The 27177-nt window shown below is 45.8% G+C and overlaps 1 non-coding gene and 1 pseudogene across 1 annotated transcript; one reads left to right on the top strand and one right to left on the bottom strand.

Annotated features, from left to right (window-relative positions):
- The window catches only part of LOC136366348 (hydrocephalus-inducing protein homolog), a 75999-nt pseudogene extending 69311 nt beyond the window's left edge, over nucleotides 1-6688 (top strand).
- An 18072-nt stretch (nucleotides 6689-24760) lies between these two features.
- On the bottom strand, nucleotides 24761-24834 carry TRNAT-AGU (transfer RNA threonine (anticodon AGU)). Its single transcript has one exon. It is a non-coding gene; the product is annotated as a tRNA-Thr (tRNA).
- Nucleotides 24835-27177: the final 2343 nt, after the last annotated feature.

The raw sequence follows: 27177 nt of genomic DNA, 5'->3' as shown, positions 1-27177 counted from the left end.
AGGTGCTGGTCAGGAGAGGTTCAATGCTGCCATACCCTTCTGCTGAGGGCAGCCATGGGTTAGCTTTCACTGCATGTCACTGTCCTCATCTGCTCAAGGATAAGTCTGCAGTCAAACCAAGACCTAAATTCCAGAGTAAGCCCCTTAGCTTCCGTGTCCTGAGCACCATGTTGGTCCTTTTCTCTTAAACTCCCAGACTTTTTTGGGCCACCCAAGACAGCAGTCTGAAGATGGCAGGGTTGCCTGGGGAAGAAGATGCTGCTCAGGAGAAAGTGATACCAGGAGTCCATCAGACAATGTTACTGTACTATTTGCTTTATATTTGTTGGACATTTTTTTTATTCCTTCTTCTTGCTTTTCAGTTTCATCATGCACAACACAGGGAAGGTAGCCCTGGAGTACTCCTGGGAGGAAGCTGCAGATAAAACAGCAGTGAAGGATTCATACTCAACCCCTCTGATGCGTAAGGGCATTTCACTTGGTAGCTGAGGGAGAAGAACTTGCCACTTCACTCCAAAACATGAATTGCTTTTCCATCCTTGTCCACATGTCAGCACTTTCACCACTTTCATCAGCATCTTCCCAGCTGCAGCTGGAGAGTTTTCTCCTTGCCCCCCCCTCTGCCTTTCAGCCCCTTCTGTTCTTGCTGGGCCACCTCTGCTCTGCAAAGGAGCAGAGCCAGGCTCTGGGGAGAGCCACGTGCTGGGTCAGGACTGGGAAGGGGACATCAGGTCATCTCTTTGAGAAGTCTGAGACTGGGAAAAACAATGGTGTAGTGTGTGAACTGCCCTGCAGCCACTGTCTCTGTGCAGTTCCCCACTCCAGGGCAAATGCAAAGTCATTGTCTAAAACCAACTCTCCTGCTTTGGCACAGGAGTGTGTGCTGCAGGCAGAGACCCTGCTCCCAGACACTCTATTTCCTGCTGAAAGTACTTGGCCAGGGATGCTCCAAATGCATCCCAGCTCTCTTCTACCTACCTGCAGCAGGAGGCAGAGTTGCTGGGAACACAGGATTTTGTCTTTGAAAAGTGTCCTCTTCATCTCTGCAGGGCGGTTCCTGTCTCCTGCTACTGTAAAGCATCGAAAAAAGCTGGTGAGTCGTTTCTGGTGGGAGCAGGACCATCCTTTTGAGATACATCCTTCTGAGCTGCGGCGGCTGCAGCAGCTTGCCGAGCAGCAGCAGGCTTCTGAGCAGCAGCAGCAGGCTTCTGAGCAGCAGCAGCAGGATTCCGAGCAGCAGCAGCAGGAGGATTCAGAACAGAAGCAGCAGCAGGATTCCGAGCAGCAGAAGCTTGAGGAGCAGCAGCTTTCTGAGGAGGAGTTTTCTGAGGAGCCGTTTTATGAGCATGAGAAAGAGCTTCTGGCGCTAGAACTTTTTGACATAAAGATACTTTATGAGAAGAAGCAAGTTTCTGAGGAGGAGCAGGTTTCTGAGGAGGAGCAGGTTTCTGAGGAGGAGCAGGTTTCTGAGGAGGAGCAGCTTTCTGAGGAGCAGCTTTCTGAGAAGCAGCAGCTGGATTCCAAGCAGAAGAAGCGTTCCAAGAAGCGGCGCCTCTCTCGGAAGCAGAAGCCCAAGAAGCAGGACCGCTCCAAGAAGCCACGCCGCTCAAAGAAAAAGCACCTCCCTCTGCAGCGTGTCAGTTCCTCCCTGGAAATCTTCCCAGATATCCTCCATGACCTGCCACTGTTCTCCATCAACCCGTACCACGGCACCATCGCTCCTGGCAAGAAGCAGACCTTTCAAGCGCTGTTCTCCCCAAAGAGCGTGGGGAAGTTTATGACCACCATGCTGTGCAGGTGGGAAACGTCTATGCACTTGCCAACTCATGCTACTGATGGGTATTGCTGAATCACAGGCTGGGGCAGGCTGGAAAGGACCACAGTAGGTTATCTGGTCCCACTTCCCTGCTCAAGCAGGGAATCTGAGAGCACATGGCACAGAGTTGTGTCCAGAGGGCTCTGGAATAATTCCAGTGGGGGACATTCCACACCCTCTCTGGGCAACCTGCACAGGAAAGAAGTTCTTCCTGGGCTTCAGGTGGAGTTTCCTGTTCAGGTTCTGCCCATTGCCTCTTGTCCTGTTGCTGGGCATCATCAAGCACAGCCTGGTTCATCCCCTAACACCCTCCCTTCAGCCCCTGTGACTGGGATGAGGCCCCTGGAGACAGGCAATCCCAGAGAGGCAGCACAAACACCCACAGGAGCACAGAAAGACCATCTGGCCTTGGTAGGGAGACACTGGGAAGACACTGAATGAAACATGAAGCCCCTGGAGGGTTGCAAAATCTGCAAGGAGAGATCCAAGGACCAGCCAGTCCCTAGCTCTGCTTCCTTTTGGGACAAGCAAGGGCTGCTTCTCCACATAGAATCCTGTGTGCTGTAGTTGGTCCCCAGGAACTTAACTGATCGTGTTCCTGCCCTTGCACTTCTGCAGCCTCCATGCAGCAAGTGCAGTTGTTTAATTTGCTGCTTGCACAGGGAGAGGACACAACACTCTGCTCTGCATGGGGACAGAAAAGGGGCTGGCTGGAAATGCTCGTCTGGCTGATACCAGGCCCTTTCTTCCTAGGATTCCTAACCTGCAGCCGAGTCGGAGGAGGGTGCGGGTGATTATGAAAGGCAGAGCCCGGGACCGGAAGAGTTTTGGTAAACCGAGACGTTCTGCGTTACGGACGGCAGAGAAAGGACAGAGACCCAAGAAGCAGGTGCGCTGGAACTTGCCACCTGAGTGACAGCATTTGTGCCGGCTGGACATCTGACAGCAGCTGCCAACACCGTGTCTTCTGCTGCTGACAGTCTCTATTAACAAAACTAATCATTAAACAGTTGGCATGGTTAATTGTCAGCTTGTCCTGGTTGGAAAGACAGGTGTCTGTGGGACCTCTCTGGAAGGAGAATGTGACCCCCTTCCCTCCAAATTACTGTGACTTTGACATGAAGGAGCTTTCAGACAGATACGGGAAAAGGAGAAACGGTTCTTTACTAGTATGTGTAACAGGGCAAACAAACAACAACACTGGCAGCAACGACAAACAGAACCAGATATCCAACCCCAGCCTTCTCTGGGCTGCAGACACTTTCCCTTTGGTGTCGTTCCAGTCACAGCCAGGCAGGGAAGGGAGGCAAATAATGAATAAAGCAATTGCTACAGAAATTTTAATTAAGCTGCAGCAAGGAATGCACTGGAGAGCTCAAGCACTGTGTGATCAGTTCTTAAGAACTTACTGCTGTGAGGCAGTCTATACAATAACCAAATAGTGACTGAACAATGCTTGATTTGTTAAAAGATAAATAAGAAATTGATGAAAAAGCACCCTAGTTAGGGAGGAGCCATAGCCCTTGGGCCCTTTCAAAATATGCAAATAGATTACACTGAGTTCCCCAAAATACAGAGATGGAAATACCTTCTTGAAATAGCTGATCACCTCACCCACTGGGTAGAAGCCTTTCCTACCTCTAAAGTGGCTAAGATGCTATTAGAACAAATCATTCCCAGATTTGGGATAATTGAAAGAATGGACTCAGAAAAGGGAACACACTTTACTTCAAATTTTATTTCATTCTCTATGTGTTGTATTAGACATAAATTGATAATTTCATATCCTGTGGCGTCCTCAAAACGCTGGATGTGTGGACAGATTGAATGCTATCCTGACTGCACACTTTGCTGCATTTCTTGCCCTTGTAATTTCTGGAGAGAGACCTGCCTTTGAAATGGATTATGATCTTGACAATTTAATTTCATCCTCCGAGAATAACTTTATTAATTTGTATGCATCTATGTGTGAAAGAAAGAAGAGTAATATGTGACAACTTTGTCTGGCAATTAATTTCTTTTGAAGGAGAAAAAGGAGGTTTATTTCCTTTGTACCTAGTTTTTGAAAGCTAAACTTGAATTTCTTCTGAATTGGGAACTTCAAGTTGACATTTCCTAACTGGATTAATACAGTTTTTCATCTCTTTTAAGAGCTGTGAGAAGCACACAGTATTTTTTGTGAAACAGGCTTTTAAAAGGTCTGTTTCAGTTCCTTCTCATTTTTTGTGCCTTTATTCTGTGTGATCAGAGATACTTTCTGTAGCTTGCCTTGTCTATAATGAGATAATCCTACTTGATGTAATTTGTGTCTATTTGAGCTAACCTGTGAAAACTTTTGGGGGTCTGTCTGTCTCTTGTATATGTCATACATATGCGGACAAGGCGATCCATACAGTTTTGTGTGGTATCTTGAAGCACTTACAGAACGCACAATAAAAATACAAAAAATTTCAGGTGCTTGCAATCTTGTTTTGTTTTGCTTGGGCTTGTGGAGGGAAGAGGGCAGGTTAATACGTGCAATGAATCTGTCAATTTAACATGTCTCACAAGGCAGATCTGTAGGCTCTGGAAAACTTAGGATACAGGCAACAGGACTGAAGTTTGTCCTCACCATCTTGTTACCAAACCCCACACAGCTGCTGGCAGGATTCTTCTCCAGGAAAGAAAAGTGGAGGTGAGAATTCATGAGAACAGAAATAGTTATGAGTAGTTGACCAGGCACCCTGACAGGGTCAAACACGTGGTGTTCCTTGTGCTGGAAATCCTTGTTCCCTCATTGCTGCTGAACTAGCAGCTCATTCCCAGTGGTCAGGACTTTACTGCAAATGGTGACGTTTTTAAAAGCCCGAGTGATTTAGTCTGGATTCCAGATCTGCTGCACAGCTCCAGGTGTCACCAGGCCTGAACAACTGATCTGAATCCCAAGATGAGCTGAAAGCATTCGGTGTCTCTTGGAATCCTGTGCCCAAGTGCAGGGCTCCAGTAAGCTGAAGAAAACCCTCAGCTGTTCCTGTGGGTGTTTGCACTTGTGCTGCCCCTGCTCCAGTTGCTAACAGATGCAAGTGTGGTAAATAAAAGCTGATGGTGGTTCCTGTGCACGTGCAGTAGCTGCCGTCAAACCTTTCATATTCCTATATTAGCTCCTTTGGGCTAATGTTATGTTGTTAATATCCTGCATTCATTATGTTTGACATCAGTTGACTTTTAAGTTAAAAGAAAAAAAAAGACTTGGTTTTTTTTTGTCTAGGGTGAAGTCCTTGGAGAAGCCACATGTATGAAGAACAGGTTTTCTTTCAGTATTAAGTGCTTGTGAAATTATTAAAACATTTTTTAAAACCTGACTTTAAACTCTTCACCATATTAGGTGCACCTTCAATGCTTTCCCTCACTGCTAATGTATGCAGGAAAAGTAAGTAATTAAAATAAGAACATTTTTAACTAAACTAGAGCAAAGCAATTAGATTTTTGATTGGTTAACAAAACAGGTACCAAGAGACATCATTATTAACTTACAGTCCTCCTCTGCTCCCAGCTTTTTCATTTCTCAACCTTATCTGCAAAGAAATTGTACATATTGTACAGATTCAAACTGCTGGTTGGTTTTAGTTCTCTGCTTTAAAGATTATTGTGTGGAACTGTCAGCACAACAGCAGCAGTTCAGCTGTTGCTCCTTTTAGCAAACATAAATAGCGTTTAATCGAATCAACCATTTGGACCAGTTGAAAACCAAAAGTAAACAGAGGTCCAACCACAGAGTGATTTGCAATAAATCCAGTGGGGCTTCATGCTTCTCACTGTGCATCCTACACAATTTTATTGACATTAATTTGGATATTTAGGAAGTACTTTTTAAACTCAAAACACTAATCTTTATTTAGATATCCATCTGGGATTTCAGTGCCCAAAAATCTACTTTGAGCACAAAAATAATTTAAGTGATTGTTAGTAAAACTGTAATTCCACAAGTCACACATTTACTAATGGGAAATTCTTTCCTTGGGCAATCTTTCTTTAAAATTCTTCGAGTTTTTGGGGCAGGAACTAGAACATGTATCGTTCAACCTGAGCACCCCTCCTAATCAAAGCAAACTTAAAAGGGTTCTCTCTTACTAGTTCCCTGTTACACCTGAATATTACTAAAATCTATTTCTATGTATTTTTATTTTGAATGTAGTGATTTTAGAGGACTCCTGTACTTTGTATTATTGTTTGCAAAGGCATTTATAGCTATAACGTGTTGATATAGCTTTAAATCTGAAGAAGTGTTTTATACGTGTGTATTTACACTTTGCACTTTTTTCATACAAATGAATCCCCAGGGCCATTGGTGAGTTGAGAAAATGTAAGAAAAATAAATCACAGGTTCTATCCTCTAGCTACGAGATAAAAGATGCTTTTGTGACATTTAAACGCGTGCAAAGGCTTATATCAAAACAAGAGAGTTCCTGGTAAGATACAAAACCAACTAAAGATAAGTGATGTGACGTTGAATGTGAGGTTTTAGTCATGCTTTTAGTCAATGTGCAAGGATTTGGCATTTGGCATTTCTGTATTTTTGAGTGCTCACATAATCAGACCTTTGCTATTTAGCACTTACATAAGCATTTATCACATACACATTTGATCAGTAAGTTGCTAGTTTACAATTTTAAGTGATACAACGAAAGTCACTTTTAAGGGAGCATTTATACTAGTTTGAAGCACGCCTGGGTGAGGAGAAACCAAAATGTTCTTTTTATTCCCAGCAGTTCAGTTTTATGGAGAACGGCTGAAAAACAATTCGTTTGGTCACTGCAGGGGGAACTTTGGTCGCTGACGGAACAGAAGGCGCCGATGGCCGCCAGTGTGAACAGCGGAGGGAGCCGCGCCTGAGGCGCCGTCATGGCGGCCGCTCTGAGGGCGCAGCCGTGAGGGGCCCAAGGCACGACTGACCCCAACAGCAGCTGCCTGATTGTGCCCTGGGACTGTGCTGGCCGTGCTCATCTCCAAGAGGCACCAGCTTAGTCCCGGTTCCCTTTCAGGACAACTTTTGTCCAAGCTGCTTTGGTACTAGCTGGGGGCAGACAAATATGGGAGGTTCCTGGATTGTCTGTCTGCCCGCCCGGCCAGATCAGCTTTGCCAACAGTGGCTGGGCAGGCAAAGCTGCTGGAGTGACTTCCTGGAGATGAGGTCCTGGCTAAGAGAGCAGGAGGTGTCACGGACACTGAGCAGCCAGACAGGAGGATCCCACAGCCCCTCTCAGCAGGAGCAGGGTGGGATCCTTGCTCAGGTGCAAGCTGGGCCTTGGGAAGGACCTTTGCTAACCAGCCACTGTCTTCCCTTTTCTCAGACAGACACTCAGGTGCAGATAATGATGGCAGAGAAGGCTGGTTTGGAGCTGCTGCGAAAGCTCACATCCCATTCCCCGAAGAGCAGCTCAGCTCCCCACAGGGTTTCTGCATGGACTCAGGAGATGCAGTGGCTGGCAGACAGTGGCACCAAGATACACTCTGAAATACACTCTGAACCCCCCCACAAAGCTGTGGGTGACCTGGGTGTGCTGCTGCCCATCAAGGTAGCGCAGCTCATGGGGAAGGCAGGGGGCTGGGCACAGCAGCAGGTGGCCCCCGCACTCTCAGTTGAATTCGGCGTTTGCAGAACAAAAGGCGCCGATGGCCGCCAGCGTGAACAGCCACACGGAGGGAGCCGCGGCTGAGGCGCCGTCATGGCGGCCGCTCTGAGGGCACAGCCGTGAGGCCACGCCGTGCCCAGCGGGCCGCTGCCACGGTGCCAGAGCTGGCACCGCACTGTTGTCTCACGGCTTCGAGAAGTTAGAGTTAGGCGACTGTAGGGAGCAGTTTCCCCAGGAAAAAAAAGAAAACCCAGGAAAAATGCCTTGGGAAACCCCATTCTTAGTGCCATAAGCAGAAGGCTGATTGACATGCTCTCTATGCTAATCGTTACGAGGAAGTTCTCAGTTCTCTGTGTGGTAAATGTAATGGATACATTTGTGTATAAAAGATTTGTTCTATTAAAAAGCGTCTTCAGGGCATCTCTGAGATTCCAAGAGCTGTAGTGCAAGCTGTGAAACCAGAACATTTGCAACAGAAATGACATGGCCGGACTGGAGATGGCCCATTCAGCAGGGATGGGCCTCCACTTCACAGCTCCTCGACATCTGATATCAATCTGGGTGGGGGATCCGGAGGATGACCAAATTGTTATAAACGGGCCAGGAGACCTGCTCCTTTGAAAAGCCTTTATTAGTCAGCTCTTTCAAAGGGGAACTCGAGGGGTCGCCGCCCTCGCTCCTGTCGCCGCTGAGGATCAGGTGTCAGACGAATCTGCTGCTCTCACCGCAGAGTCGGGAGTTCCTGCCTCGCGAGAATCCGCGGCAACTCCACTGGGCTCGTGTGGTCTAGGGGCGTCACTTCTTCCCAGTCTCTTTGTGGTTATGGCGAGGCGGCAGAAGCAGAATTCAGTCCTTAGGTAGCTGAGGGTCTTCTCGTTGTTGTAGTGTCTCCCTTTTATCTGGATTTTCTGCTGGGTCCCGGCTTTTGGGTCCGCTTGCCGGCAACTGCACTTCGGTTTGGAGCGGTGCACCATGGAAGTCCTTGGATTTTCCTATTAGGCGGGGCAGCAGTTCGAGGAGCCGCTGGGGAATGGGGACAGCCTAGCCCGACGGAAGGGGAGGGAACCCGGGGTTTTAGAGGGGGTATACAACTTGGAATAAGGTTTTGAGGGTACAAATTTTGGTACAAACAGCATAACTTCCTTAACAGACAGGTTACAACTGGCATAACATTTTAAACAGCATAACTTTCTTAACAAATGACAGACTGTGTCAAAAAAAGGGAATTTCTTACATTTCATTCATTTCACAAATCAGCACCCCAAAGACGAGATCCAGGAAGACTATCAGTGTCTTTTCATACTTACGGGAACCCCTTTCAAGACCTCGCTTGGACATAAAGAGATACATGAATATTTGGACTTTCAATGGACTTAGCCTCAAGACAAATAAACCATATAAAAAGACTTTACACAGGACCTAGAGTGTGTGGCTGAGGTTGGATGGTACCGTTGTTACTGTCGCTCTGCCCACCCAGCATTCCATCGATGTTGTCCAATTTTATTGTGGCTTTTTTAATTTTTTTTTTTTTTTTGCTAAATAAATTCTGTTATTTTGAATTGGCTTCTTATCATTTATAACATCTGTGTTATCATAAGTTGATTTTTAGTGCAAGAATTGTAATATTCCTAATCGTTGTCCCCTATTGGACCCTTCCCTCAGAGCCCTCCTTAACTCCTCTCCCACACCGGGGTGTGTAACTACCCCTGTCTGCCCCCAGACTCCACCTTTGGCCTCTTGCCTTTTGCCCCTTGTTACTGCCTTGACCCAGTTCAGTCCAATACAGTGGACACCTTATTGTTTGTTATTTTTGTGTTATTAAAAGACCTTTTCGGACAACTGGATTGAAGCTGTTTCTCTGCATTCAAGTCACCGTTGGGCTGAGTCCCGAGGAAACTCAAAGAGGTCTGATAGTCTGACCATGTATTTAAGAAAGGAAATCACTTCTAGTCGGCCTGTGCCTAAATTCATGTGTATAAAATAGAAAATCTGGAGATGTTTCTGTTTTCCAAGAAGAACTTCATATAAGTGCTTACATGTCAATATGAGTGTGATGCGCCTTACAGTATTATTCTGTTTTTTTAGAAGGCTGCCATAGCAATGCAGCTCTTGCAGCAATACATGTTAAATTGTCGCAAATTAAATAAAAAAAAAAAAAAAAAAAAAAAAGCTATGGTAAAAAGGGCCATTAGGTAACCCCTCTATCCCTCTAACCTTGCCTCTTGCCAAAATGTAATTTAAATTATTTAAATTTAATTATTAATATTAATGTAATAATATATTATTATTATTATATATTTTAATTTTTATATATTTTATTATAATATATTTTATGGAGGAGTCTGGAGAAGGATCATCTCCAGAGACACTTGCTTTTATTGTCATTATTACCAAACACACTCATCTTGGGTGAAAGTTCTTTCTGAGTTTCTGGACAATTTTAAGGCCTCTAAACCATCCTCTTTACTATCAGAGCATCTGCAGTTGGAGACTTTCCTAGTGAGGTCTTTCACATCCCAAAATGCCCATCGCCAGCTCCCAGCAGTGTGGCTGTTTCTCCACACATGACATCTGGAGAGCACTTTCTCCTAAGATAAGAAGAAAAAGGTGCTTTCCAGAACTCTTCAGTCTTTGGGTTCTCCCTCCACAGGGCTCCAGCAGGGGGAACTTAACCCTAATTTTGAGATCTGCTGGATTTATAGGGGACCAGGAAAAAAGCCAGTCCCTCTACAAGGTTGACATACAGGGACTGGGACGCAGCTGTAGTCTCCATGGGTACATTAACAGCTGTGGTAGTGACTGCTTTGATCAGTGGGTAGAAACAACTACTGTAGCAGAACAGTTCCAATTTTCTGATCTTTTCAGGGAGCTAAAAGTGAATAGTCCTTTCTAGTCCCTCTATGAGGCTGGTGTTGGAGGCCAAAAGATTCCCATCTCAGCCTGACTTTCTGGGCTCTGCTCATTGATTCTTCCCTCTGTTGGCAGGTGGTCGAGACAGTCCCAGAACCAGCTCACACTGTGGTGAAGGAGAGCAGCCAGGAAGCCGAGCTGTACCTCAGTGCCATTGTTGCCTACAGCAAGTTCAAATTGAACACAATTGTGGTTCAGTTCAAGGATACCTTGCCCTTCCAGACAAGGAAAGCCACGTGAGTGCTGGAGGCCAGGCAGGGCCCTGCCAGTGGGAGCTGCCTTTGCCCAGGGCTGACCCAGTGCCTGCTTCCCAGAACTCTACCCCAGCCAAAACCAGCACAAACCCATTTACATGAACAGAAAGCCAAGCAGGAGGTGCTGGTCAGGAGAGGTTCAATGCTGCCATACCCTTCTGCTGAGGGCAGCCATGGGTTAGCTTTCACTGCATGTCACTGTCCTCATCTGCTCAAGGATAAGTCTGCAGTCAAACCAAGACCTAAATTCCAGAGTAAGCCCCTTAGCTTCCGTGTCCTGAGCACCATGTTGGTCCTTTTCTCTTAAACTCCCAGACTTTTTTGGGCCACCCAAGACAGCAGTCTGAAGATGGCAGGGTTGCCTGGGGAAGAAGATGCTGCTCAGGAGAAAGTGATACCAGGAGTCCATCAGACAATGTTACTGTACTATTTGCTTTATATTTGTTGGACATTCTTTTTATTCCTTCTTCTTGCTTTTCAGTTTCATCATGCACAACACAGGGAAGGTAGCCCTGGAGTACTCCTGGGAGGAAGCTGCAGATAAAACAGCAGTGAAGGATTCATACTCAACCCCTCTGATGCGTAAGGGCATTTCACTTGGTAGCTGAGGGAGAAGAACTTGCCACTTCACTCCAAAACATGAATTGCTTTTCCATCCTTGTCCACATGTCAGCACTTTCACCACTTTCATCAGCATCTTCCCAGCTGCAGCTGGAGAGTTTTCCCCTTGCCCCCCCCTCTGCCTTTCAGCTCCTTCTGTTCTTGCTGGGCCACCTCTGCTCTGCAAAGGAGCAGAGCCAGGCTCTGGGGAGAGCCACGTGCTGGGTCAGGACTGGGAAGGGGACATCAGGTCATCTCTTTGAGAAGTCTGAGACTGGGAAAAACAATGGTGTAGTGTGTGAACTGCCCTGCAGCCACTGTCTCTGTGCAGTTCCCCACTCCAGGGCAAATGCAAAGTCATTGTCTAAAACCAACTCTCCTGCTTTGGCACAGGAGTGTGTGCTGCAGGCAGAGACCTTGCTCCCAGACACTCTATTTCCTGCTGAAAGTACTTGGCCAGGGATGCTCCAAATGCATCCCAGCTCTCTTCTACCTACCTGCAGCAGGAGGCAGAGTTGCTGGGAACACAGGATTTTGTCTTTGAAAAGTGTCCTCTTCATCTCTGCAGGGCGGTTCCTGTCTCCTGCTACTGTAAAGCATCGAAAAAAGCTGGTGAGTCGTTTCTGGTGGGAGCAGGACCATCCTTTTGAGATACATCCTTCTGAGCTGCGGCGGCTGCAGCAGCTTGCCGAGCAGCAGCAGGCTTCTGAGCAGCAGCAGCAGGCTTCTGAGCAGCAGCAGCAGGATTCCAAGCAGCAGCAGCAGGATTCCGAGCAGCAGCAGCAGCAGCAGGATTCTGAGCAGCAGCAGCAGGAGGATTCAGAACAGAAGCAGCAGCAGGATTCCGAGCAGCAGAAGCTTGAGGAGCAGCAGCTTTCTGAGGAGGAGGAGTTTTCTGAGGAGCCGTTTTATGAGCATGAGAAAGAGCTTCTGGTGCTAGAACTTTTTGACATAAAGATACTTTATGAGAAGGAGAAAGTTTCTGAGGAGGAGCAGGTTTCTGAGGAGGAGCAGCTTTCTGAGGAGGAGCAGGTTTCTGAGGAGCAGCTTTCTGAGAAGCAGCAGCAGGATTCCGAGCAGCAGAAGCTTGAGGAGCAGCAGCTTTCTGAGGAGGAGGAGTTTTCTGAGGAGCCGTTTTATGAGCATGAGAAAGAGCTTCTGGCGCTAGAACTTTTTGACATAAAGGTACTTTATGAGAAGGAAAAAGTTTCTGAGGAGGAGCAGGTTTCTGAGGAGGAGCAGGTTTCTGAGGAGGAGCAGGTTTCTGAGGAGCAGCTTTCTGAGAAGCAGCAGCTGGATTCCAAGCAGAAGAAGCGTTCCAAGAAGCGGCGCCTCTCTCGGAAGCAGAAGCCCAAGAAGCAGGACCGCTCCAAGAAGCCACTCCGCTCAAAGAAAAAGCACCTCCCTCTGCAGCGTGTCAGTTCCTCCCTGGAAATCTTCCCAGATATCCTCCATGACCTGCCACTGTTCTCCATCAACCCGTACCAAAAAAAGCTCCCAGCTTTTTCATTTCTCAACCTTATCTGCAAAGAAATTGTACATATTGTACATATTGTACAGATTCAAACTGCTGGTTGGTTTTAGTTCTCTGCTTTAAAGATTATTGTGTGGAACTGTCAGCACAACAGCAGCAGTTCAGCTGTTGCTCCTTTTAGCAAACATAAATAGCGTTTAATCGAATCAACCATTTGGACCAGTTGAAAAACAAAAGTAAACAGAGGTCCAACCACAGAGTGATTTGCAATAAATCCAGTGGGGCTTCATGCTTCTCACTGTGCATCCTACACAATTTTATTGACATTAATTTGGATATTTAGGAAGTACTTTTTAAACTCAAAACACTAATCTTTATTTAGATATCCATCTGGGATTTCAGTGCCCAAAAATCTACTTTGAGCACAAAAATAATTTAAGTGATTGTTAGTAAAACTGTAATTCCACAAGTCACACATTTACTAATGGGAAATTCTTTCCTTGGGCAATCTTTCTTTAAAATTCTTCGAGTTTTTGGGGCAGGAACTAGAACATGTATCGTTCAACCTGAGCACCCCTCCTAATCAAAGCAAACTTAAAAGGGTTCTCTCTTACTAGTTCCCTGTTACACCTGAATATTACTAAAATCTATTTCTATGTATTTTTATTTTGAATGTAGTGATTTTAGAGGACTCCTGTACTTTGTATTATTGTTTGCAAAGGCATTTATAGCTATAACGTGTTGATATAGCTTTAAATCTGAAGAAGTGTTTATACGTGTGTATTTACACTTTGCACTTTTTTCATACAAATGAATCCCCAGGGCCATTGGTGAGTTGAGAAAATGTAAGAAAAATAAATCGCAGGTTCTATCCTCTAGCTACGAGATAAAAGATGCTTTTGTGACATTTAAACGCGTGCAAAGGCTTATATCAAAACAAGAGAGTTCCTGGTAAGATACAAAACCAACTAAAGATAAGTGATGTGACGTTGAATGTGAGGTTTTAGTCATGCTTTTAGTCAATGTGCAAGGATTTGGCATTTGGCATTTCTGTATTTTTGAGTGCTCACATAATCAGACCTTTGCTATTTAGCACTTACATAAGCATTTATCACATACACATTTGATCAGTAAGTTGCTAGTTTACAATTTTAAGTGATACAACGAAAGTCACTTTTAAGGGAGCATTTATACTAGTTTGAAGCACGCCTGGGTGAGGAGAAACCAAAATGTTCTTTTTATTCCCAGCAGTTCAGTTTTATGGAGAAAGGCTGAAAAACAATTCGTTTGGTCACTGCAGGGGGAACTTTGGTCGCTGACGGAACAGAAGGCGCCGATGGCCGCCAGTGTGAACAGCGGAGGGAGCCGCGCCTGAGGCGCCGTCATGGCGGCCGCTCTGAGGGCGCAGCCGTGAGGGGCCCAAGGCACGACTGACCCCAACAGCAGCTGCCTGATTGTGCCCTGGGACTGTGCTGGCCGTGCTCATCTCCAAGAGGCACCAGCTTAGTCCCGGTTCCCTTTCAGGACAACTTTTGTCCAAGCTGCTTTGGTACTAGCTGGGGGCAGACAAATATGGGAGGTTCCTGGATTGTCTGTCTGCCCGCCCGGCCAGATCAGCTTTGCCAACAGTGGCTGGGCAGGCAAAGCTGCTGGAGTGACTTCCTGGAGATGAGGTCCTGGCTAAGAGAGCAGGAGGTGTCACGGACACTGAGCAGCCAGACAGGAGGATCCCACAGCCCCTCTCAGCAGGAGCAGGGTGGGATCCTTGCTCAGGTGCAAGCTGGGCCTTGGGAAGGACCTTTGCTAACCAGCCACTGTCTTCCCTTTTCTCAGACAGACACTCAGGTGCAAGATAAGATGGCAGAGAAGGCTGGTTTGGAGCTGCATGCGAAAGCTCACATCCCATTCCCCGAAGAGCAGCTCAGCTCCCCACAGGGTTTCTGCATGGACTCAGGAGATGCAGTGGCTGGCAGACAGTGGCACCAAGATACACTCTGAAATACACTCTGAACCCCCCCACAAAGCTGTGGGTGACCTGGGTGTGCTGCTGCCCATCAAGGTAGCGCAGCTCATGGGGAAGGCAGGGGGCTGGGCACAGCAGCAGGTGGCCCCCGCACTCTCAGTTGAATTCGGCGTTTGCAGAACAAAAGGCGCCGATGGCCGCCAGCGTGAACAGCCACACGGAGGGAGCCGCGGCTGAGGCGCCGTCATGGCGGCCGCTCTGAGGGCACAGCCGTGAGGCCACGCCGTGCCCAGCGGGCCGCTGCCACGGTGCCAGAGCTGGCACCGCACTGTTGTCTCACGGCTTCGAGAAGTTAGAGTTAGGCGACTGTAGGGAGCAGTTTCCCCAGGAAAAAAAGAAAACCCAGGAAAAATGCCTTGGAAACCCCATTCTTAGTGCCATAAGCAGAAGGCTGATTGACATGCTCTCTATGCTAATCGTTACGAGGAAGTTCTCAGTTCTCTGTGTGGTAAATGTAATGGATACATTTGTGTATAAAAGATTTGTTCTATTAAAAAGCGTCTCCAGGGCATCTCTGAGATTCCAAGAGCTGTGGTGCAAGCTGTGAAACCAGAACATTTGCAACAGAAATGACATGGCCGGACTGGAGATGGCCCATTCAGCAGGGATGGGCCTCCACTTCACAGCTCCTCGACATCTGATATCAATCTGGGTGGGGGATCCGGAGGATGACCAAATCAGCACCCCAAAGACGAGATCCAGGAAGACTATCAGTGTCTTTTCATACTTACGGGAACCCCTTTCAAGACCTCGCTTGGACATGAAAAGATACATGAATATTTGGACTTTCAATGGACTTAGCCTCAAGACAAATAAACCATATAAAAGACTTTACACAGGACCTAGAGTGTGTGGCTGAGGTTGGATGGTACCGTTGTTACTGTCGCTCTGCCCACCCAGCATTCCATCGATGTTGTCCAATTTATTGTGGCTTTTTTCATTTTTTTTTTTTCTAAATAAATTCTGTTATTTTGAATTGGCTTCTTATCATTTATAACATCTGTGTTATCATAAGTTGATTTTAGTGCAAGAATTGTAATATTCCTAATCGTTGTCCCCTATTGGACCCTTCCCTCAGAGCCCTCCTTAACTCCTCTCCCACACCGGGGTGTGTAACTACCCTGTCTGCCCCCAGACTCCACCTTTGGCCTCTTGCCTTTTGCCCCTTGTTACTGCCTTGACCCAGTTCAGTCCAATACAGTGGACACCTTATTGTTTGTTATTTTGTGTTATTAAAAGCCTTTCGGACAACTGGATTGAAGCTGTTTCTCTGCATTCAAGTCCACCGTTGGGCTGAGTCCCGAGGAAACTCAAAGAGGTCTGATAGTCTGACCATGTATTTAAGAAAGGAAATCACTTCTAGTCGGCCTGTGCCTAAATTCATGTGTATAAAATAGAAAATCTGGAGATGTTTCTGTTTTCCAAGAAGAACTTCATATAAGTGCTTACATGTCAATATGAGTGTGATGCGCCTTACAGTATTATTCTATTTTTTTAGAAGGCTGCCATAGCAATGCAGCTCTTGCAGCAATACATGTTAAATTGTCTCAAATTAAAAAGAAAAAAAAAAAAAAAAAAAAAAAAAAAGCTATGGTAAAAAGGGCCATTAGGTAACCCCTCTATCCCTCTAGCCTTGCCTCTTGCCGAAATGTAATTTAAGAAATAAGAGAAAGAAGGAATTTTGTTGGTTTCTGATCCCTTGCAGAATCTGTCATTCTGTAGTCAGCATGTTCACGTAGCGTATGCGATCCTGAGTTTCAACATACATTTCTTCATGCTTTCAGGAGTTAATGAAATGTACGGCATGATTTCATTGCCTGTTACCATTTCATACTCAGAGTAGGTTTTGTTTGTTTTTCAAAATATGAATACAATTACTGGGAAGGAAAACATCTAAGTAATAATGAAACACTAATGAAGAATTATTATCCTGTTTGTCAGAACCTGCTGCAAGGGAACCATTGTTCTCTGGCTAGCACAAGATTGTTCTGTTGGGCATATTTACCTCTTCTGGTCCTGGGATCTGTAATCATTCAGAGTGTGCCATGATGACTATTTATTGACCTGTGTCACTTACTCTCCACTCTATTACATTTGGACATATCTTGTATTAAAGATCACAGACTCACAGAATGCTTTGGATGGGAAATGACCTTAAAGCTTAGACTATGTTCTTAGTTATTCTTAAAACATTAGGTTATAACTTTAAGAGCAACACCTTTCTAGATCATCCACAGTACTGCAGTATTTTAGTATTTATGGGAACCAAACTGAATAAAATGGGATTGGTATGGTTCATTGCAGGTTTCAATGATAAAAATGGAAAGGCCTACAGAATGCATTATTTGTGGACTGCATTGACTGCTAAATTGGAAATGCAGTAACTGATGAATTAACAATGGAAGTAAATGAAGACCCATCAGTGTTTGGAAAACTAGGAATACTATTAACAGAAAGGAAATTGGCATTGTATGGCTGGCATCAACTGGCTCCTTACTTTAGGAAAAGAAAAAAAGGTGTGTGCAGTGGATGAAGCACATCTCTACAACTGTCAGGCTGAAAGGGCTAAATGCATTAAGACCTCTAGATCTGTGAGAGCCTCTTAGCTGAAAGGAGCTCTGCAGGGCTGCAAAGTAAAGGGACCACTGCTTAGATCTGTTTGTTCTTAGAACTGTCTTCCAAATACATTCCTGTCATTGAAACCTATACCATAATTTTACTGATTAGAATTTGCTGTGGTATTTAGCCTAGCTTTGACTTTCTGCTCCTGAAGGTTGCTTATAAAGAAATACTGATTGCAGAAAGTGTCTGGCATCAGAAGAGTTCCTCTGTTCCATCCACAGAGGCAGGAGTGCAACTGTGCATGTTCTGTTGGCCATTTTGCATTTTGCAGTGGCACAGCCTGACTTTTGTAAATATTAAATATTTCATTTACTTATTAAACATGAAGGCTTATTAAGCAGGACAAGCAGATGATGCACAATTTTCTCGTGGACAGTCGTGGCTGCTGGAGATGTATTGTGGAGCTCAGGATATAAAGACATTTCAGTTACTTTGGGCACTGTGAGACAGATCTGCAGCTGGTGGAAATTACTTCCAGTGATACAGACACTGCTGTGTGGAGTTTCCCATTAGAAAATTAGACCTGGTGAATTCTAGATTTATTCTGAGCAAAAGTGTACTTTGTTCAAAAGCTTGAAGATTTCCTTGCTTGCAGTGATATAAATAGGACCACAGGTCCGCCAGAGCCTGAAGTGCTGTGGTGGTTCTGGGCCCCTCAGTTCAGGAAGAACATTTGAGCATGTCCAGGGCAGGGAATGGAGCTGGGGAAGGATCTATATAACCAGGTGGGGCTGAGGGAGCTGGAAAGGGGTTCAGCCTGGAGAAAAGGAGGCTCAGGGGGATCCTGTGGCTCTGCACAACTCTCTGACAGGAGTGGACAGCCAGGGAGGTCAGGCTCTGCTCCCAGGGAACAGCAACAGGATGGGAGGACATACTAAAGCTGCAGCAGGGGAGGTTTAGGTTGGATGTCAGGAGGAATTTCTTTAGGGTAATTAGAGCTTAGATTAGAATGGACTGACCAGGGAGGTGGTGGAATCTCCACCCCTGGAGGTGACCAGGGAATGACTGGACGTGCCACTCAGTGCTCTGCTCTGGATGGCAAGGTGGGCATCAAACATGGGTTGGTGGTCTCAAAGGTCTTTCCAACCTGATTGATTCTGTGATGCTGTCATGTTCCCATTACTCTTTGCCCAAGGTGCGCATATTTTAGCCATCAGGAAGTCCTGGGCTGTCTTGCAAGGCAGAAGCAGACCAACGCTCAATTCTTTCCCACCAAGCTGGGCAGCAAAACTAAAACTTTTCAGAATTTCTCATACATTTCTGAAATTCTTCAGAATAATCATGGTTCTTTATTACCACTTTGTATAATTAAGCCTTCTTTGGACTGAGTTTCTTCTATTTGTCAACTTCTATTGAATTTCAGGTGTATGTGCCTGGGAAAACAGACTGAATCCTTAGACTTCAAAGTTTCACAGCAGTACGTGGGATGATGCCCCTCCAAAACACTCCTGACAAATGTCTACTCTCCTAAATTGAGAGTTGTATCAACTCAAGTCAATACTTAGTTCATCCATCATAGTTTGGCTTGAATCTGATAGCCCAGAAATGTGGTAGTGAAATGTTATCTTTTGAGAATACAGTATTTTACACCAGAAAGTTCTCGTTTCTTCTGCCTGAGCAGCTCTGTGAGCTCCTGTTTCTCCTGTCCCCTCAGACAAAGGGAAGCTGTGCCAGCTTTGCCTCTCGACCACGCTGCAGGTGAGGGGTGGGCTGTAAGATTCAATTTTTTTTCCTGTGCTTTGTGGGTATCTTGCTTTGTTAATAAACAGTTTTAATTTTTTCCACTTTCATCCACTGGTATTCATTCCTCTCATTGGCAAAAAGGGATTACTGGAGCTCTTCTCTTTAGAGGAAATGCTATTCCAGGGCGTTTTCTCCTAAAATTTGTCTCTAAACTAGGACACCCCTCTCTCTCAAGCAGGGGAGCACTTGCTCCCAATACCAGGGACTGGTCTGTACTGGTCATGGGACACTTTAAAATGCTGGACATACTTGGGCAATCTTTTCTCAGCTAAGATGCAGGCCCATAGGAGAAGAGAAACCTTCTTCATCTCGCCGGAGGTGGGCAACCAAATTATCTCCTGTTTGTTCTCTTTCTGTCCATGCCATCACTGCCAAAGAGCAGGCATATGACAGTGGTGCACTCCATGGAAACTTACGCCACATGAGTTGTGTACATTGGACTTCATCTAGTTCTATAGGGGTGTTGGGGGTTAGGTTTTGTTCCTTTTACTCTAAAGAATTTTTCCCCCATAAGTTACCAAGGAGATTAAGCATAATACTTAAGACTATTTAACAAAAACAAAGGGGTGGTCAAAGCTCGGGGTGGGGGGGGAGGGGGGAGAACGTGAGGTTTTTGGGCAGGTAAAGGACAGAGCTTCAGGCTGCTGGGCACTCCGATTTTCGGCATTCGGGGAGAAAAACACAGCTATGTTGGTCCTCCTGCTGGAAGAGTTCACTGTCTCTGGGGAAAATCTGCCATCATCTGCTCGCCCTGGAATTCTGAGCTTCTCTGCTGCCCTGCGAGAGCTGGGCCAGCCCTGCCCCGCCGTCCCGGTTTTTGGTCAGCACTGCTGCTCTTGCTACAGTGTGACCCTGCACCCCCTGCCCTGACAGGACACCCTGTCCTGCTGAGACACCCTGCCCCTGCCATGACACCCTGCCCCTGCCTGCCAGGACATCCTGCCATCCCAGCTACCAGCCCGGGACTGTCCACTGTTCCCAGCCTGGTGCTCTGAGAATCCTACAAAAGCACCGGAGACCAACTGCCCTGGTTTTTGTGAAGCAAAGCCCTTGGAAGTTCTTGCTACTGTTTCTGTAGTTGTGTTTGTTTGTTTGCTTTGTATACATACTAGTAAAGAGCTTCTATTTCTATTTCAAAATCTTTGCCTAAAGCTTTAACTGAAAAAATTAGTAATTAGGGAAAAAAGGGTGGTGGTGGTTTGCATTCTCCATTCCAAGGGAAGCTCCAGCTTTCCCTGGGGATACCTGTCTTCCCAAACCAAGACAAGGGACTGCTTGTTATGTGACCCCTATGGACTGCTTCCTTGTTGGAACAGTAATAGAAGGGTAAACTGAAAATAAACTCAAGTGTAATCGCTTCAACCATCTTAAAAAATACAAACACAAAATTGCCAAGATAGCAAATAGACATTTAAAATATGAGAAGTGAAAAACCCTGCACAAAGGCAAAATTCTGCACATGAGCCAAGCACAGCTAGTAAAAAAACATTTTTCAAAGAGATCAAAAAGACACCTTCCAGAACTGCCTCACTTCTCCCATAAATCCCACAGAACCTCATGTTTTGTGGCTATGGATTTCAGCGTTTTGGATGAAAAATTTTCTATTTTGCTGCAGGAAGGCACACAACTTGCAATTTACTAGGCAGCTATGCTCCCTGCTGGAACAAACTTGTGTTTCATTATGAACCAAAATACAATCAAGATTTCAAAACCTCTTTTTTTTTTAATCTGGTGTACTTATGAGCTGAGCTGCCTGGAGAATGGAGCAGCACAGGTCCTAAAGAATCTAATTGCTCAGTGTCCTCTTGCTCTCTCTTTCTTCCTTCCTGGCCTCTGTTGCATTTTTTGTCTTTTAAGTGATGCTGTGGGATATCTACCATATCCATCTCCAAGTTTCACAGGCCACTTTCATCTCTGTAAACATCTAGGCTATAAACATCAATAGCAAAATGCATCAGGAACTTCCCTGCTGGGTGATGGAGGCGAGTCACTTTTTTCTCAATAAGACAGTTTGATGTCATTGTTTTACTTTGTAGAACAGACAATGAAAACCTGATAACAAGCCTACAAGCAACAGGTATAACTTCTGTAAATTACTTAGAATCCTACTTACATCCCTATCAGTATTTTCTACAAGCAGCAAAGGAATAACTGGGAAATGTCTTTGTTTTCCAATATCTAGACTGCAGTATCCCAAACAGTTCTCCTCTCTCTCCCCCAAAATTCAGGGCTGACACTATGGCAATCCTTCCACGATACATACATCACATGATACAGACATGACACGATGTAGCTGAACGTGCCTACTGAAGAATGACACATCACAGCAGAGTGTGTCAGGAAGACAAAACAGCAGTCCTGCAAACTGGGGTTAACAGGCAATGTGGCTTCACTTGATGTTTTTATCAAATGTTTTCACCCAAATCTTTGTGAATAATGTGCAGGCAGCAATGCTAGCTCACAGGCAAACTGGAGATTTCTTCCCCCAATCCTATAGTTAGTGTGCAATAAACAGCCACTAAACATTTGGCAGTTCCCTTCTTTAGGCAACTGCCACTTTGATAAAGATATCTCCAATAACCAAATCTGCCTGCAGGAGTTACTTCACTTTTTCTTATTCACAGAACATGGAGGAATGAAAAATTAAATTGATCAAGGTCTGTATTTGAAAGTCCAGACACTGAGCTGGAAATCACCAGAGGCTGGTAGGGTATTCTGGCAAAATATTGCTGCCTGTTTGCCCTGTGCTTATGTTCTGGCCCTAGACATGTGCTGTTGGCTGTGGTTATCAGAGAGGACACTGGGCCAGACACACTGTCAGTCTGAGAATATTAGAGTCTAGGTATTTTCTTATGCTAAGTAATACTTACCGTTGTTGTGGAAAGTTCTGGATACAATTTCACAGAGTAATGGCTATGAAATGCCTAAGAAAATCATTAATCACAACAGCACAGGATTAAAGATCTTCTGCAGCAATTCTTGGCACTTTAGAATTCTTTAAATTGCCAGATACTGGCTTTCTATTTCACCACTTCCTATTTTTATATAAATACTAATATATTTTTTCACGTTATTCTTCCATAGCAGCTTGATAGAATCCCAGGAGCTGATTCTCAAAAACAGGTTAGATTCGTGCTCCTAATTCAGCTATTCAATAACAGATACAGATCACATTCTGGCAACTGTCTAGGGTAAAAATGTATTAAAAATATACCTATATGGATAACTTAAATTTAAAAATATTAAAATATGCCTCGGTTCATTCAATTTACTTAAACATTGTCTTATAGGATTAATTACCATGTAAGTATATAGATCATCCTTGGAATTTGGGGATTTCAAAAGGTGGGGCTTTACAGAAGCCAGGGCTACATATTTCTGACTAATGCATAAAAACAGAGTCTTGCAAAATCCAGAAAATCAGGTCTGTGCTCATGACCCAGTTCAGATTCTGATTTTGCTCTTCTTCTTCAAACATTTTCATTGAATCATAGAATCATAGAATCACAGAATCATAGAATCATAGAATATGCTGAGCTAGAAGGGACCCATCAAGAACATTGACTCCAGCTTTTGCCCCTGCACAGACACCGCAACAATCCACCCTGTGCCTGAGTGGATTGTCAAAACACTTCTTGAGCTATGACAGGCTTGGAGCTGTGACCACTTTCCTGCAGAGGCTGCTCCAGTGCCTGACCACCTCTGGGGAAAAAAAATCTTTTCCTGATAGCCATCCTAAACCTCCCCTGATTCAGCTTCATTCTGCTTTCTCGGGTGCTGTCCCTGGTCACAGAGAGGAGACGTTGGTGCTTGCCCCTGCCCTGTCCCTTGGGCGGATGTTGAAGAGCTCACTGAGGTCTCCCCTCACTGTCCTTTCTCCAGGCTGAACACACCAAGTGCCCTCAGCTGCTCCTCACTCAGGGCTTCCCCTCCAGACCCTTCCCCATCCTCGTGGCCTCCTTTGGACACTCTCCAATGGCTTCATGTCTTTTTTATGCTGTGGTACCCAAAACTGCCCCCAGCCCTCAAGGTGAGGCTGCCCCAGCCCAGAGCAGAGCAGAACAATCCCTCCCTGGCCTGGCATGCTGGGCTGGTGGCCCAGGACAGGGATGTCCCTCCTGGCTGCCAGGGCACTGCTGGCTCAGCTCCAAGTGGCCACTGAGCAGGAGCCCCAGGCCCTTCCTGCAGCTGCTCTCCAGCCTCCCATTGCCCAGTCCCTGCACACAGCCAGGGCTGCCCTGCCCCAGGGGCAGAGCCCAGCACTTGCCTGGGTTACACTTCACAGGGCTGGGGATTGCTGTCTAATTTCTCTAATTTGTTGAGGTCTCCCTCAAGGGAGTCAAGTTCGAGTTTTCAGGGGGTTTTTAGGGTGCCTGTGTTAAAGCAGAAAGTGACAAGCCCCTTCCAGTGCCATCTTGGCTGGCCCATCATGCCATTCCTGCTGATGCATTACAAAAGAGCATTAATAATTTTTGTACAAATGTCTAAAACTCCTTATATTGGTGGTTCTGATCTACACGCCAAAGAACAGAACCTAGCTAGAAACTAGCAGAGTGACACCAGGTACAAATATCAAAGTAAAGGAAGCCTAAGTAATCTCTTTCTCTCCTGTGCAAGAGCTAAGAACAAGTCCTGTTTCCTTGTCTGCATTCACTGCAGCTTCTTGTCTCAAATCTTCAGTAATTTGCACTTTCCAGTTGTCTGGTTCTTCTTGGGTTCTTTTAGGATAATACCGATCTATGGGAGGTTAGTCCCAAGATACTTCTAATTGTTTTAGAATATATCACGGGTTTGCAATTATGGTTTACTTATATTTAGGACATATGCAAATACTACCTAGCCTGCATTTTTATAGTAAGTGCTAATCAAAGAAAGATTCCTGCAGGTAACATTATAACCAAAATGTTCATCTAGACATTGAGCCTTATACATTACATTTGAGGTTACTGACAACTGTGATTTGGGTGCTGATCTGAGTCCTGAACACCCCATCTACAAGTGTCGCCGTGCATAATCCTTTACTTCCATCACTGCTGCGTGAGCGCAAAAAAATACCACCTGAGGATATGGTTCCAGCTAGGCTGGAACCCGTATTAATGGATTTTAAGTCTTTTATCTTTAGCTTTAGGGACGGATTCTGCCTTTCTTTAGAGTAACACAAATTTGGAATATTTTCGCTGAACCTAATTCCCAAGCTAACAGAGTAGGTTTGGCTTTGATTGTTCAGATTTCTAGGAAAACTTTTTGTCCCTCTGCTGTGTCCTAATGACGTGACAGTCATTATTCAGGATGTGACAGAGTGCTTATTGCAAGTTTCACTTGGAAAAGCCAGACTTGATGTGACAATAGCAGGTAAGAGGCGAAAGGCAGGTCTCAGTGCTGATGGACAGCAAAAAAAAAACCGCAGCAGCAAACACTGAGTCAGCAGCACTCCCGACTCTAAGAGTGAGAAACCCAGGCAATAATAGCTCCGTTTACTCTAGGGGCTATTCAAGATGTGGCAATAAGAAGGAAAAATGGTGAGAGGCATTTCCTGACGCTGTTGTGGATAAATATTGGTGGAAAACACCTTCCCGTAAAGCCAGCAGGAGGCAGCCTGGACCCGCAGCCGCCGTGTGTCGGTGTTTGGCCCCGCGCCGCCCCGGGCTGTTCCCGGGCCGCGGCGGTAAAACAGCGCTGCCGATAAAAAAACCGCCCCGCCGGCGCAGGCACCGCTGGGATTCGAACCCAGGATCTCTGTTTACTAGACAGGCGCTTTAAACCAACTAAGCCACGGCGCCGTGCGCTGACAGCCGCCTCAGTGCGGCATTAACGGGGCTCTGACCGCGGCACGGGCCGTGCTGCCGCTGTGCCTCCTCCGGCCCGCCCGGCCCCAGCTCTGTCTGCCCCGAGCGGGACCGGGAACCGCGCCTCTGCCCCGAGCGGGACCGGGAACAGCGGCTCTGGACCGGGAACAGCGGCTCTGGACCGGGAACAGCGGCTCCGCCCCGAGCGGGACCGGGAACCGCGCCTCTGCCCCCGAGCGGGACCGGGAACCGCGCCTCTTGCCCCGAGCGGGACCGGGAACAGCGGCTCTGGACCGGGAACCGCGCCTCTGCCCCGAGCGGGACCGGGAATAGCGGCTCTGGACCGGGAACCGCGGCTCTGGACCGGGAACAGCGGCTCTGCCCCGAGCGGGACCGCGAACCGCACAGACGCCTTTGGCACAACAGGCGAAGAGAGCGGAGGAAAATGGATAAATGTCGCCTGTCGAAGGTTTATAGGCGAAGCTGCCTAGGGCCGAGCTCCAGCCCGGCCTCACTCTGCTGCGCCTCGACCGGCTCATGACGCGAATACAAAGAGAAGATCGGCTCCGGTCTCAGACTCTGCAATCTTTAATGATGAACAATTAAACCACGATACACACGTGCACACCTTGCCGTGTGCTCCCTGGTCTGTGCACACACACCATCACGCTGTTGAGCCAAAACACGTATGTTCGTACAAGCTAAATTCCCTGAGAGGAAAAAAAAAAAAAAAAAAGGGAAAAATCCTAACCCTCAACACACAAATTCCCCTTCATTGTCTGTTTTATGTTCTTCCCTCTTTTTTTTCATTGATTCCTCATTCTCATTCACAAATACAGTTCTTGTCTTCAAATACAAAGCTCTGTGATCTGTTCTCAGATATTCCTCTCCCCTTCTGCCTTATCTCTGAGGCCAGCCTTTGTCACTTAATTGTTACGGTGTTCAAAATTTATGGGTTCCCTTTGCTGTCCTTCATGTTTGAAGAACTCACCCATAAATAACTGGAAATCTCTCATAATAGAAAATCCCACTGATGCCTTGAAGTGGCTACCTAAAACAGAGTTATAAGAATAAAGTAGGTATTTATTAAGGTCTTTGTCAGGAAATTAATCCACACACCAGAGGTTTATGTCCAAAAAAGAGGCAGCTTTATTTGAGTAAGGGAGAGGCCATGGGGCATTTTCCCTGGGGTCTCTCAAATTTTTGGAGGACCACAGCCTCCTTTTTATCCTAATTTCCTGACTGCATTTCCCTCTCTCTTTCCCCAATAGCTGAGGTACTTGAGAGGTACAGAATTCACCATACCTAATGCTCCCTTCTAATGTATAACCCCCCTCGTTTTTCTTTTCCATGTGTCACTCAGTGTAATTCCTTATGGAATTCATAGTTCTTCCCATTTTTTCTTTCATCTCTCAACATCCAATTTTATTTGTCAGTAGACCTACAGTTTGTAAAGACAATCTTTCTCATTCCATTTATCCATCAGTGGAATCCTTCCCATTGTTTCTTCAATCTCTCAGTATCTGGCTTTATTTATCAGCAGACCCACAGTTTGTAAAGACAAGTCCCTCATTCCTTTGACCTTCAGTAGATACAGCTTTCAGCAGTGCAAGAGCCTTGCAGAGACTACACCCCAAGATGGATGATGGTCATGAGTTTCCTCAGATGAATGTTTGGTCTATTTGCATATCAGAGGTTAATTGTCCAATTATAGCTTCAAGTAATGAAGTCATATTCCCTCAAACTTTTTGGGGCCCGAGGCAGATGATGGCCATGTTTCTCAGGCCTGGAAGGATTGTTTTTTCTGACCAAAAATACGAAGAGAGCTTACCAACATTTTATATGGAGTCAGAGTTATACACTAATGCAGTACAGGATTGAAAAATACAAAAGCTAAACTTTAAGGCATCACCGCTTAAACATCTGCTTTGTTTTGATACAGCAGCAGTCAACAGACAGCTGATGTGCTGAGAGGATGACCCATACTGAATTACTGGCTCATTTATCATAGAATCATTTTGGTTGGAAGACCCCTAAGGTGATGAAGTTCAACCTACTGCTGCCAGGTCCACTACTGAACCACGTCCCTTAGTGCACATTTACAGTGCCTCCCTTTAGATCCTCTGGGCATGATGACACCACCACTGTCCTGGGTAGCCTGGTACAATGCTTGACAAGTCTTTCCATGAAGAATTTTTTTCAAATATCCAAATTAAGACTCCAAGGGGAAACCTGAGGCCATTGTACTTCTCCATCACCTTCTGTCTACTTACCCTGTTACCACACAGAGTTTTTAAGCGATTTCAGGAAAAAGGTGAACTTCTGTCAGATCTGTAT

The sequence above is a fragment of the Sylvia atricapilla genome, chromosome 12 (assembly GCF_009819655.1).
Source record: "Sylvia atricapilla isolate bSylAtr1 chromosome 12, bSylAtr1.pri, whole genome shotgun sequence".
Taxonomy (NCBI): Eukaryota; Metazoa; Chordata; class Aves; order Passeriformes; family Sylviidae; genus Sylvia; species Sylvia atricapilla.
The sequence above is the reverse complement of the archived record's forward strand: the minus strand, read 5'-3'. Positions and strand labels throughout refer to the sequence as shown.